Source organism: Ixodes scapularis, unplaced genomic scaffold (assembly GCF_016920785.2).
Source record: "Ixodes scapularis isolate PalLabHiFi unplaced genomic scaffold, ASM1692078v2 PGA_scaffold0__279_contigs__length_252992795, whole genome shotgun sequence".
NCBI lineage: Eukaryota > Metazoa > Arthropoda > Arachnida > Ixodida > Ixodidae > Ixodes > Ixodes scapularis.
This window is the reverse complement of record NW_024609835.1, coordinates 172,685,284-172,700,107: the sequence shown is the minus strand read 5'-3', so window position 1 is coordinate 172,700,107 and position 14,824 is coordinate 172,685,284.

Genomic DNA, 14,824 nt, shown 5'->3' with positions numbered 1-14,824 from the left:
ATGAGCCAACGTTAAAAGCGCACCGTCATCGTTTTCCAGGTTTCTTTACGTGTTCTAATATCACTATACCAATTATAAATATAAAAGATCCAGTGGCTTTCCAAGTATAAAACGAACGCGAAAGCTTTTTAGCTCATATTTCAGTGTTCGACGCTAGCCTACGAGACCAAAATGCGATAAAACTGTGACGCCGTGTTAGTGCTAACTCTATTCATCATTCTGGCTTTAGCCTGACACGCAACCTATATATATGATAGTTAAAAAAATTCGGTTGTGAGTATGTTTGTGCTGCCTAGAACTTGGTCTGCCTCAACGGGCGACGAGTCTGTAGATGATCAATTTAGCCAGTGCAGTACAACCGCTCGCCTGGGGTCTTTAACGAGCACCACGCAGTAGTGATACGCGACCGCACGCCGGTACGATGCTCATCCAGATCGAAACGAGCAGGGGTAAGGATTGAGCCCAGGATTCTGGGTTCCGCAGTGCGAGCTTTCGCTCCACGTGTTCCGAGCTGGTGTGCGCTAGACCACTCGGCCACCGATCCCCCCCTATATGATAGTTGTGTATGTCGCTCAAAGTAGAAACGAGTTTCGGCTTATACTCTAGAGGTCTTTATCTTCGTTTCTTTTTTCGACGCAGCCCTCCAACGCCAGAATTACGTTGGACCAGCAGCATCGTCTGCGGCGTTCCGTGGACTACATAAAGCTCCCTTTCGTAGGCGTGGATCCTCCAAGGGTAAACAAGCTGCAGGCACGCGGAGCTAAGCTGGACCATCGCCGTCTGTGCACCCTCAAGGTGTGGGGTACACTTAATAACAATAACCCTACTTACTTTTCACCCAACGGGGAAGGAACTTAAAAAAAAAAAGAACTGGGAATGACACCGTGAAAATTACACCAGCCGCTGCGCGCAAATATATGTATATAAACAAACTTAGTTCTGACTGTTTTCAGATATAAGAAATAGGGAAGCAAACTGTGGTCGTTAGTTGATCAACTTAATGAATTACCGCTGCGAATGAGTACTCGAACCGTATTTCGGTTGAGTGATTTTTTACATAGAAAATCGCAGATTACCTGAAACGAACACTTCTGAAACGATTAGCAATGTTTCGTTGCTGCAGACGTCAGTGTCATATGGATACAAAATAGCAAGTTTTTGAACACTGTGCATTCTCAAACTATCTGTACACACCAACTCGTAAGTCGCGCTCTGTTTAGAAACACGGGAGGGGGTTGCGCATGCGCAGGACGGGTGTGGGTAAGAGCGACCGCTCTCGTCATGTTTTCCTCAAGGCTACACGGGCTGTATGTTCGACTACCGAAGTAGCTGCGGCATTTCTAGCTTTTTTTTTTTTCTGCGTCGTATTCTGTTATTTGTTGCCTGACTGACTATTGGCGCTCGCTGGCAGTGCTTGAGCAGCAGCGACACAGCGATCGAGAGCCTGTGCTTTGATTGCGTTGCCTTCAAGAATCCCTACGTCGTGATAAAAGAGTGCTACCGCTCCGGCGACAAGTCGGACAAGTTGTTGCCGCCAGTCTCGATGGCGCACGTTGTCGTCTACGTCTTCATTCGGCAAGCTCAAGCTACGAACACAAAAGGGACGTGGCGAAGGCCACGCATGCGACAAGAGCGAAGACGGAACTCGTAGACCATTGTTGGAATACGGGTCACTGTTTCGACTTTGAGAATGCGTCCACTCTGGCGCGCGAACAAAGGTGGGGTCCACGCAGGTTCGTGGAATCATGGTTCATCCGAAGTGACTCATCAGCTTGCAATACCAACCGCGGCCCCCTCCCCGATGTGTACGCGGACTTGCTTAAATAGGACTGTTGAAGTTTTTCCCTCATTCCTGCTTGTAGGTTTCACTGACGATGTTTCCTGCATGGGAGACGAAACGTTTGATTAAATTGTTAATCTTGTTGAGTAAAGTCGGAGCAGTTCTTTTGATCAAGCTCATTTACGGCCGACAGGGTGCAAGCGTACAAGTTTCTCGAAGCCTACAACTACTTCAAGGCTGGAAAGAACTGGATGAGCGCTATGCGTGCAAATATATCGGGAGTCGTTCGTGTCGGGAATTTAACTGCACGTTTTTTTTACGCCACGGGCTCGGTACGAGACTGCAAGCTCGACGCCTCAAGGCGCCGCGTTGTGCTTCTTCCGAGCCAAGGTGATACCGTCACAGAGTGCAGCTGTTATACCCCACGATGCTATAGGTGTAGCGAGCAAGGGAGGAAAGTGGCAACTTGTGTGCAAAACACCGTAGGGACGGGGTTCGGGCGATCTGGATAGGATAACGGTTTCCTTACGCAAAAGTGTGCCTCAGTGCTGGGAACGAAGATTGCAGTGAAAGCTGCGCACTTACCTTGAATGAAGGCTTGCCATACAGGCGGTCGTCCGTGCGAGCTGGACGACCATTTATTCTGCGATCCAGGCAGATAATACATTTTCTGCGTCTATCAGCGTCCACCGGGAACTCGTGCAAGCTTATTCCACTACTCTTTCAGTACCTTTCGGCACAATCAGCTGCCACGCAGCTTTGTTGCGGCATGCCGAAATGCTGCGTCGCACATGCAAAGCGCCCGCTGTTGCGCCCATACATGGCACGGCTGGTCGATCCGGCGCGATTGCAGCCCCGCTGTAACTCAGTGACGTCAATCCCGTGCGTCGGTGTATTGCCACGCGCGTCTGCGCGCGAGCGCGTGCGTGACCGAGTGGTTACCGCGAAAGGTCTAGGTTCGATTCCAGTCAGTGGAATGTTCTTTTATTTATTCTTTGTGACTTGGTGTTCTCATAATTTTGAAAACATTCTCGTCTAATCGAGTTTCGAATGTTGTACGCATCGACATTTCTACGCGGATTGTTCCAGAAACTCACGAGGGTGCATAAGGGACTCCGCATGGCGATCGGAGTCAGTCTCACCCAGCGTTCGGCTCTGCTGCTACGCCGACTTCGACGCCCGCGACGTACTGCTGTTTTCTTCTGTTTCCTTATCATTTTAATAAGAACGCATTAACTGTCTCATGGAGCGAGCTCACGTCATCAGTTTGAAGCGCGAAAACGGCACTTGGTTTCCCTCGGTTCCATTGGCTGGCTTGCGTCGACGGGGCTCCCATCAGCCACTGCGCTCGTCGGTTTCTAATTTTCTATGACCGCTCACCCCATAACGCTGCGTGTCCATCAGCGTGCCGTTGGTCCCCCGAACACGGAGCGTCCAAGGTCACGGTGCCCCCGGGAGCACACGCGCTGACCAGCGACGAAAAGTACGCAGCAGACGAAAAAAGCAGCGGAGGAGCGGCTTGCAGGCTTTCGATTCACAACTCATAAGAAATGCTTACGTGTACCTCGATCTTTTTTGGGCTCAAGTTCGCCCCATTACACATTCCAGTTTCCCCAGTTATTCTATGTTTCCTCGCCTGTTTATTCGTGACAGTACATCTCATAGGCGAATTTCAGAATAAAAACTCTCAGCCGAACGACTAATAGGACTTTGAATTTTTTTTAATATTTACTAGGCTACAACCGATGTTTTATGACTCACAAGGCAATAAAATTCATATAGTAAACTTAACCGGAACACGATTTTGTTTTAACTAAAATTGCTCAGTCCTTATAAAGTGCCAAAATGATAAAAACAATCAAACATGCAAGACGGTCAACACCAATATGTGCTTTCAAACTTGGAACCTTGCAATCTTGCAAACCAATGCAATGAACATGGTGACTACAAAGTGCAGTATCGCCGAATAGACTATCACTACCTCCAAAGCCTTAGCAAATGAATCAAGAGCGCAATTGGTCACGAAAAACAAACAAGCCAAGTCCCGTAGCTTGCCACAAAAAAGAAATTGTTAACACTTACGCAACTTGCAAGGTGCAACACAGCAACAGATGAGGTGTGACGTCAGGGCCGCTAAGATGTCCTTTCGGAGCAGATGGACTGAACGAACGGTAAAGGTAGGAGCGTGCCCCATAGATTCATTCATAGGCTTCTCGTATTAAACAAATTAACACACCAGACGAAACTTCCATAGCGTTATGGAACAAATGAGGGTCTATTAAGTAGAGAGCATTCCATCTGTCTGCGTGTAAGGGAAGCATGCTTTTGTGCGTCACTTTGGAACAAATAGTCACACGTGCTAACCGATAAACGCAAAATTTTTAAGAGGGTCAGAATTTCTCAGCTACATTTACAATTAATAATATTTTTGTTTGCGTGTGAGGGGTTGGGGAGGGGGGAGGTGAAAAATGAAAGAATGCAAAAAAACAAAAAAGAAAAAGAACACATTAAACGACTACTCTTTTTAAAAAAGAAACCGTCAAACAGAACAGGCTGCCGGAAATGAGATTCTCCTTTTCTGCTGGGTATGATTCTCTCTTCACGATGACCTCGCACGATGACCTAGCAGAGAGAACGCGGCCATAAACTGAACATATACCCATACCCAAGGTTGAAAGGCTGGTTCATACCACGGTGTAAGATAATATTCTTTAGGTGAGGACAGCGCTCCTCGCAAAGTGCCGATAAAGTTCGCTTTTATCTCTCTCTCCTTCTCTCTCTTACCGCTCATTCACACTGGAAGCGGATCCGCGTTCGCAAAGCGGTTGCGAACGCGGTTGTATAAAGATCCAGTGCAATTGCACGCGCACTTGATGTCATCGAGTGCGTGTGCAATTGCACTGGATCTTTATACAACCGCGTTCGCAACCGCTTCGCGAACGCGGATCCGCTCCCAGTGTGAATGAGCGGTTACTGTGGTTTCAAGTGGCGCCGGCAGATGACTCCTCGACCCGTGGGCACGGTGCAACGTTACTAAAACACTCAGTTGGGAAACTCCCATAGGGACAGCTTTGAAAGAGCGGCCCCAAACTGTCTCCGAGCACCGAGCTAATGACGAACACAACGCCACCATTTCTCCCGCAGCGGCCACTCGAGGAACTGCACGTGACTTCTATTTTGGCTTTAAGAACAGGTACAGCGGTAGAGGTTACAGGGTTTAAAGAAAAGTTTATTGACACTGTAAACTGCAAGACGTAAATCACACCGGTATACAATAGGAACATGTACGCTACAAAGATCCAGGGACGGAGGTAACGAAAAAACATAACTTAGCGAACCAAATAGGGCCGCTGTTTACATCTCATCAGCACACACGAGGAGGGTTCTCTCCTTTACCTAAGAAATGTCAGTGTAAGCCAGGCGTAGCGTTCGGCTGGCTAACGTCATATCCCCCCCCCCCCCCCCCTTTCACCCCACCCCACGCCTCTCACACCTGTGCGAGAGGCGCGAAAAGCAAGTGGATGTGACCACCGACCAGCCGGACGTAGCGGCAAGACCACCGCCTGAGGAACTCTTCCTCGCCCAACCAAAAGAGTTCGGAGTCTAGGTGACGGAGCAGGGTACCCCGCAGTCGAGAGAGGACTGGCCACATTGCACGAGATCGTCGTTGCTGGCCAACCGCCGCACAACGATTCTGCCAGAGGACCAGTTGGCCGACTGCCAACAGGAGCAGGGCGAAGCCCCCGCGGGGGCACCTACCGCCTGACACAAAGTTCCAGATGCCGATACCCCGGAAGCCATGGTGCACCAAACGCCAAAATGAGCGCGCAACGGGACAATCAAAGAAAACATGGGTGTTTGTTTCTACCTGTCCACAGTTGGGGCACTTAGGGTCGGGAACAATGCCCCAGCGGTGGAGTCGTTGTCTTGTTGGAAGGACACCCCAGCCCCGACGCCACTCAAAATCCTCCACAGGTCCGGGAAGGCGGCGAGAAACCAACCAGGTCCACGGAAAGGCGTTCGCCCGATCCCTCTGCTCACGAGTGATCCGGGTCACGCAGAGCTCTTCGACGACGCGAGCCGGTGGCACTTCGCGCACTTCGAGGTCTGGTAACGCCCGCCTCAACTCTTCTTGGCAAGCCACCACCGCTTGGTAAAACGGTGGCGTTGCTTCTGCGCTCGGGTGAAGGTTGCCCAACGCGCGAGGAACAAGCACTCGGCGCGAGGGCCCTAGAAAATAAAGAGCCAGGGACCGTGCCGGGTGATCCGTGTCATCTAACACCCCTAGAACAGTGCCGAGGGAGAGCAGGCGGCACACCGTGCTGACGCAGGGCATGCCCCTTCCGCCCAGTGACGTGGGAAGGCGGAGCACCGACCTTGTCACTAGCTCAGTGCCCCTGCTCCAGTAAAACCGAAAAACACATGAGGTGATGCGGCTAGCGAATCGAGAAGGGGGAAGTGCAATGTGGGCAACATAGAAAAGTTGCCCACAAAAAAAAGCTCTTACTAGGTAAGCTCTGTCGCGGAGGGAGAGCGTAAAGGTCCCTGCAACAGCCACCTGACGTTCAACGGCGGATGCTACAACCTCCCACGTGCGGGGTGCCACTCCACGAGAGTCAAAAAACACCCCGAGAACTCGGAGCTCGTTCACAATCTGGATATCCGCAGGTAGAGCGGGAGGGGAGCCTCCAAACTCCAAAGCCTGGCTCTTGGTAGTGTTTAAACAAGCCCCAGAGAGTGCGCCATACTCCAAGAACAGCTGTCCAGCAGCCTCAAAACTGTCAGAGTTGCGGACAAACAAACTGACGTCGTCTGCGTAGGCGCTAACCACGACTGAGTCCCGGCCGGGCAGCGGAAAGCCACAAATCCGGGAGCAGGATGCAAGACGTCGGAGAAGCGGATCAAGACTAACCGCCGAATTCAGAAACCTCACTCAAACTACACTCAAACTGAAGGGCCCCTTCACTTCCTCGAGGAAGGCGCGATGGCCGGCGCTGGCCAATCGCGAGGACGGATCCGCCGTCGCGATTGGCCAGCGCCGGCCCTCGCGCCTTCCTCGAGGAAGTGAAGGGACCCTTCAGTTTGAGTATAGTTTGAGTGAGGTTTCTGAATTCGGCGGTAAGAACGTAGAGTAAGGGAGACAACGGGCAGCCCTGTCGTACTCCCCTACTTACTGGAAAAGGTGGAAGAAGACACCCGTTGACTTGCAAATAACCAGTCAGTCCGCTGTATAGGGACTGAAGTAACGAAATGAAAGTCTCGGGGAAGCGAAAGGCTCTCAGGACCTCGAACAGATAACTATGCTCAACCCTATCAAACGCTTTCGCTTGATCGAGGGAGACACAGGCCCCCGACAGATGGGTAAAATTCGCGTACGAAAAGAGGTCTCGTGTGAGTGACAGGGACGGAAAAATGTTTCTCCCAGGCACCGAACACCTTTGAACTGGGCTCACCACATGGGGCATGACCGTACGGAGGCGCGAGACGAGTAGAGACGCTACTATCTTATAGTCTGCGTTTAACAAAGTGATAGGTCGCCAAGCCGCAGGATCCGATGAAGAGCCACCCTCCTTTGGGAGGAGGATGACGCGACCTCTTCTGGAGGATGGTGGAACTTCGCCTGTCTCCAGAAAGCCGTTCACAAGCTGGACTAGGGGATTCGCGAGGACATCCCAAAAAGTGACATAAAATTCGGCTGGTAAGCCGTCGGGGCCTGGGGCAGACCCGACTTTCATAGCCCGGAGGACGTCAAAGAGTTCCTCGCGTGTTGTAGGACGGAACAGAGAGGAGCCGAGATCATCAGGGCAGGCCGGGAGATCTCCGCAAAAAAGGCGAACCCGCTCGGCGAAATTCGAGATGTTTACGGCGGGGTTCGAGCAAAATAGGGACGAAAAGAAATTTCGGAACACCGCGCCAATTTCACGGGGGTCCTCCAAAAGGCTACCGTCCGCGAGATGTACACTGGGAACGTACGAGTACCCGACCCCACCGGCGCGTGTGGCACGGAGGCACCGGAGCACCTCCGGGTCTTCCACCGGCTGGTCACGCAGCCGCTGCGCCACAGCACTTCGAGAGGACATGCTCAACAGACGTTGATGGCGATCGCGAAGAACCGTGAGGTACTCAAACATCAAGGAGGTGCGCACAACACCACGCTGCACAATGCGAATGCGACGGACAACCTCATTGAGGGCCTCCGTCGTGCGGCGCCGAAGCGACTTCCCAGCTGCCGTCGCGAAAAACCGGCAGTCAGACTTCAGCGCGTCCCACTGGGCGGGGGACAAGGCAACGGCCGTCAGTGACGCCCGAATCGATTGTCGTAAGCTAGAGATGGACGGTTCGTCCCGCAGTAGCGAGATATCTAGGCGCCATGTGTCGCCGCGTGGGTACAAAAAACCCGTCACATCAAAAACCGCTGAAACCGGGCGATGATCTGAAACATAGCCTGCAGCTGATGGAAAGGAAAGCACCTCACAGCTGAGGAGACGCGATGCAAGATGTTTCTGGACATAGACGCGGTCCAGCCGGCTCGACGACGTGCCCCGCGACCACGTGGAGTCGTACGCAGCGCCGTGTAGTTCGACCCAGGCATCGCGCAGGTCGTGCAGCCCGAGAAGCCGAACCAGCTCCTGAGCGTCAGAGGTATTCCGCCCGCGACCAGGCCCGCGAACGTCTCGAGAGGAGTCTATTACACAGTTGAAGTCCCCGCAGAGGAAGAAAAAACCCTCCTCGGGCACATACTGCAGAAGGCTTCTAAAAAAATCCCTCGCCGGCGTGTGGCCGCCACGAACTGGAGCGTAAACGCTTATAGCCCGAAACTTGGCATGACCGATAAAAAAACTGTACACAAGGATGCGACCGTCGGGGTCGCACAGTGAAAAAGCACCTCGCAAAAACGAAGTGCGGAATATTAAAACGCCAACACCACGCGCGCAAGAAGGTGCGAGAGAAAAATAACAAGGAATCGAAAAACGGGCCTTAAATTCTGCCACATCCCGGGCAGAAAAAAAATTAGTTTCTTGCAAAAAGAGCAGATCGCAGTGATTAGACTGGGCAAAGTGTATCACCTCGCGCTGCTTGTTCGGATTCCGAAAACCCTGCATATTTAACGTCAGAATGTGTAGGCCCATGAAAAAAAAGTAAAAGAAAAACATGGCGGACAGTCGATTAGAATTCCAGCGATTCCGCGTAGTCAAAATTGTCCGCGCCGAGCCGCTTCTTTTTAGCTGACGAGGCGGGAGACGCGTCCGAGCCGCCGCTAGCAGGCGAGAAAACGCGTTTGGCATCGGAGCGGTCGTCCGGCATGTCGGCGTCGGGAGATGCCGACTCTGCGGACGACTCACGTGACGTCGTTGTCGTCGAAACCTCTGGCGTGGGTGGCGGATGTCCCTGGCATGGGGTCACGTCGCCTTCCTCAGCGATGAAAAGGCGGTCGGAATCGTCGCTCAGATCTTCGGAATCAATGCTTTGAGATTCGAGGATGGTGGCCGCATTCGACGAAGCGTCTGAGGTTTGGCAGTCGGGTTTAGCGGCCGCGTTCGATGGAACGCGCGAGGCTTGGCTGCTGGCCGCGTTCGATGAAACGCGCGACGCTTGGCTGCCGGGGTTGGCGTCCGCGTTCCACGGAATGTCCGAAGTTTGGTCGTCGGTAGGGCCGGCCGCGTTCGATGGAGCGCCCGAAGCTTGGCTGTCGGAAACTCCGGCGTTCGACAAAGCGTCGGAATCCGAGACAACAGGGGGAGGTGGTGGGGTCCGCGGGCGGATGGACGGGTCCGAGTCGTCACCGGAAAGCTGGGGGGCTGGGTCGGAGACGGTGTCGACAACTCGCTGCAAAGTGCGTGGACGGTCCTCCCTGGGTTGCTTGGCGGCGGCGGCATACGACTTTCGCTGGACGCAGTCCGTGGTCGCGTGGCCGTGGCCGCACCGCTGGCAAGGAGCCGTGCAACCTGCCGTCGCATGCCCAAAAACGCCACATCTGTCGCAACGTGGGGTCTTGCAGGCGGGTCCGATGTGGCCTTCCAGCCCGCACCGGCTGCAGACGCGTCGCAGACCACGGTAGTCCACCATCACCCGGTGTCCCTGGATGTGGACGAAGTTGGGGACCGGCTTCGACATCTCCATCTTGACCACCCGGGTGCCGGTCCTGACGTCCGGGCGGTCTCGAAACGTGACGTGGTTGATTGCCTTCACCTTGCCGTACTGTGCGAGGACTTGCACCAGTGCCTCCTCCGACACGTACGGGGGAAGGCGGTACACCGAGACAAATACAATATGGGCTCCCACTGGCTCCAGGGGGACTTCCACGTTACCCAGCGACAAGAAACCTTGCGCTACAAGTCGTTGTGCGGCGGCCATGGTGCTGACCGCTGCCATGAACCTTGCCCCACCGTGGTGTTGCAGGTACGACAGACCATCCCCGCCGGCGACGGCTTGAATGCTGTCCATGATGGCATCTACCGGAGTGTCCGCCGGAACATTAAAGGAGAAACACTGTGCCTTCGTAGGCGTCGACATGGCGGAGGCTTCGAACCCCGGGGACCACAAATAAATTGAGGTCCCTGGGCGCGTGCAAAACTAGAGACGCTTCACACGAACGAGCGACCGCAACCCGACGACAAGCCAACCCCCGTCTCCCCGGCGGACGCGCCGCGCTGAGCTACTGAAGTTAAAATGCACCTAGGGCGAGACGTGCTACCTGAAAGGCCCGCTGAGGCATGGTTGTATAAAAACAATATTAATTGTGCCGCAAAACCCTGCAAACTAAAGATTTTAAAAACATAACGCACCCCTCTTTTGGTACTAAACTCCAATCAATTTCATACAAAAAGAGTCTTTTTCGTTTGTTTTTACGCAAAAACAGGCTTTCAAAAAGCTCAAGGTGACCACAGTACAGACAAATGATAAAGAGTGGCGCTGTTGTCGCATTTAGCTCGGTCTCGGTGGACGCCAGCGGCCCAGGTTTCGACGGCGAGTTTCCCAACTGAGCGTTTTAGTAACGTTGGCACGGTGTAAAAGGCAGGAGGCAGGCAGAAGTACACAAGACGGCTCGTGCCACGTCATGCTCCACGTGCGCAGAGCTCCGCTGAGGTTGTCGCACGTGCTGAAAGACCACGTTGTACCGGGGTATCATGGCAACGAGATAATTTTTTTCGCTCTCACACAGTTTCGCCGTTTATCCGCCGGCGGCACTGGCCGCGGGCACGGTGGCCGCGGAATGATGCAGCCTTTCGGATGCCCGTCGAACGAACACTATCTGATTCCTCGCGCCGCGCATTCAGCCCCGCCGTTCCTCACCTAAAGAGTGTATCTTACACCGTGGTTCATACACAGCCCCGTTTTCTTACGTTATGTTACGAAAGCTTAGATACAAGTCACCGTGACATCTGTGCTTCATATTAAGCATGGCTACCAGTGCAATGAGATAGCCTGACACTCGGCACTCAAAACACAAATGTTTCGGTCGCTCATACGTGACGTCAAAAATCGGTGCTGTGTTCGGTCACTGGCTCCTGGAAAAGTTGCGCCATTGCTTTCCCTGCCTGTTATCCGGGCACAGACAGATGCTTACGTAAAGGCTGCCAAACATCGCAAGGTAAAGGGCTGATCGGTTTGAGTTGTCATTGCGAACGCAATTTCTGTCTGTTCAAAATATTTGAAGTTTCGAAAGGGTCGTTCTAAACCAGTCAGACCAAGATCGCAACTGATCATCATCGTACTGATTCAGCTAAAAGCGTTCCTTGCCAATATAAGCGTCTTTGCACGTGCAATCTACAAAAAAATGAGGCTTATCTCTACATATCTCTTAGAATGGTAGTGTTGTTCTTGCATATTTAAAGACAGGAAAATTATTGTTTCAATACCGGTAAGCACCGCATTTGGTGGCGGTGTGAAGACGTGTGCTTGTTTCACGTGCATGTAGATAACAAAATCTCGGTATTCAAGAAATGTCGATATAAAGCTACCCGTTCCATCGAATCTTGATAGGCTCATAAAAAAGTGAAAGCCGTTTACCACTCCCTGTAACGCCGAATTGGAGCGCAGGTCTTGAGGAGGAGGAGGGGAGGGTACTGAGGGCCACGTGTTCTCGGGGGGGGGGGGGGGGTCACGTGACCTCGGGGGTCACGTGCCCCCTCAGAGGTCACGTGACCTCGGGAGGGGGTCACGTGACTCCCCAGGTCACGTGACCCCCGGGTCACGTGACCAAAATTTTTCCGCTAGATTTAGCGGGGAAATTTTTTCCGCAAGATTTAGCGGGGAAAGTTTTCCGCTAGATTTAGCGGGGAAATTTTTTCCGCTAGATTTAGCAGGGAAATTTTCCCGCTAGATTTAGCGGGGAAATTTTTTCCGCTAGATTTAGTGGGGAAAGTTTTCCGCTAGGATTTAGCGGGGAAAGTTTTCCACTAGATTTAGCGGGAAAATTTTTTCCGCTAGATTTGACGGGGAAATTTTCCCGCTAGATTTAGCGGGGAAATTTTTCCGCTAGATTTAGCGGGGAAATTTTTTCCGCTAGATTTAGCGGGGAAAGTTTTCCGCTAGATTTAGCGGGAAAATTTTTTCCGCTAGATTTGACGGGGAAATTTTTCCGCTAGATTTAGCGGGGAAATTTGTTCCGCTAGATTTAGCGGGGAAATTTTTTCCGCTAGATTTAGCGGGGAAATTTTTCCGCTAGATTTAGCGGGGAAATTTTTTCCGCTAGATTTAGCGGGGAAATTTACCCATAATGCACCGCGCGGTTACGCCGACGGCGACGCCGCTCAAGCCGGGAACGGGCCCCTAAGAGCTGCGTTCTAAAATGGAAGATAACAAGGAGAAATTGCCCATTTCATAAACTAAAATTGGGATCATAAGGGACAACTTGACTCTACTTTTCCAGGAGGATCCAGTGACGGTATGAAGCAGCCTTAAAGAGACATTGACACTCACCAAAAAGCGTTTTAGAGCGCAGCTCTTAGGGGCCCGTTCCCGGCTTGAGCGGCGTCGGCGTAACCAAGGTCATCCCAAGGTCAGGTGACCCCTCCCAAGGTCATCTCAAGGTCACGTGGGGTCATCCCAAGGTCACGTGACCCCCAAGGTCATGTGACCCCTCGAGGTCACGTGACCCCTCCCAAGGTCATCTCAAGGTCACGTGACCCCAAGATCCCACGTGACCCTTTGAAGGTCACGTGACCCCCGAGGTCACGTGACCCCCAAGTCACGTGACCCCTCCCAAGGTCATTTCAAGGTCACGTGACCCCCACGTGACCCCCCAGGTCACCTGACCCCTCTGAGGTCACGTGACCCCCAAAGTCACGTGACCCCCTGAGGTCACGTGGGGGTCACCTTGGGGGTCACGTGACCTTGAGGTGACCCCCATGTGACACCCAAGGTCACGTGACCCCCAGGTCACGCCTCCCCGAGGTCACGTAACCCCCCTCCCCGAAGTCACGTGACACCCCCCCGAGGTCACGTGACCCCACCCCCGGAGCATATTAAAGAATGAGGGGAGGAGGAGGAGAAGGAGGAGGGGTCTACCCTCCCCTGAGTACCCTTCACTCCTCCTCCTCAAGAGCTGCGCTTCAATTCGGCATTACAGGGATTTGTAAACGGCTTTCACTTTTTTTTTCTTTTTTTGCTGGGCGATTTATTATGGTGTCAGAAGACTATGCAATCATATATTTTGCTTCAGCGTCATGTATATGTTGAATAAGGTAATAAAAAACTGATTGAAATCAAAACTAATATTTGACTGGGAAGGGAGAAGAAATATATAGGAGGAGAGAGTTATCAGAAGTCACGTGGCAGTGCAACTTCTTTTTTTAGAGCGCAGCTCTTAGGGGCCCGTTTCCAGCTTGAGCGGCATCGGCGTCGCCGTCGGCGTCGCCGTCGCCGTCGGCGTAACCGCGCCCCTCCCTCTCCTTCTCCTCCCCCTCCTCCTCCCCTCCTCCTCCTCCCCCTCCTTCTCCTCCTCCGCCCCTCATTGTGTAGTATGGTCCGGGCGGGTCACGTGACCTCGGGGGGAGGGGGTCACATGACCCGTTTCCAGCCTGTGCGGCGTCGGCGTCGGCGTCGCCCCTCCCCCTCCTCCTCCTCCCCTCCGCTCCTCCTCCTCCCCCCTCCTCCCCCGCCAAGGTCACGTGACCCCGGGGGGCGACTCCCCTCCCCCCGCCGGTCACGTGACGGCCCGCCCAAGGTCATGTGATCCCGTCCCCTCGAGGTCACGTGACCCCCCGGACCTCTTCCCTCCTCCTCCTCCCCCTCCTCCTCCTCCCCTCATTGTCTAGTATGATCCGGGGGGGTCACGTGACCTCGGGGGGAGGGGGTCACATGACTTCAGCGGGGGGTCACGTGGCCTCGGGAGGGTCACGTGACTACCCCCTCCCCTCCCCTCCCCCCCAGAGACAAGGAGGCGGAGGAGAGGGGAGGGGAGGAGCTTGAAGGACGAGGAGGTGGTAAAGGAGAGGGAGGGGGAGCAGGAGGGGAGGAGGACTAGCAGGCATGATCACGAGGGAGGAGGAGGAATATACCCTCCACTCCTCCTCCTCAAGAGCTGCGCTCCAATTCGGCGTTACAGGAAGTTGTAAACGGCTTTCACTTTTTCTTTAATCAGTGTAATTGCAGTTTTTTTAGAAGCCACGAAACAAAAATGGGTCTCGTATTTTTTTTTTCATTTTTAATATTGCGTGTGTGTTTTCGATGACCCACAACTTTGATCATATTTGATGGTTGTGTCTAAACCATAGAGAACCGCACGTGACCACTGAGAAGAGAGTCAGCGCGACTCAAACCGGCCAGTTCTCGATCGGCGGTTTTCGGGCGGAAAGAAAACGGATTTCGAGCTAAAAATTGTGTTCTGGGTAGCTGTGCTTTCATATGTGACATACTAATAAATGGAGAATTATTGTAGAATGGAATTTGTATGGAGGCTACCTTAGATTTCGTGAGCGTCTGATGCGCGCCCCTCGTGGCAAATTCAGGGGAACCTCCAACCACTTCTGTTTATTTTGGCAGAGCGAACGGTAGACAACCACCTCCTCCACGTTCGCTCTGCTGAAGTGGAAAGAGGTT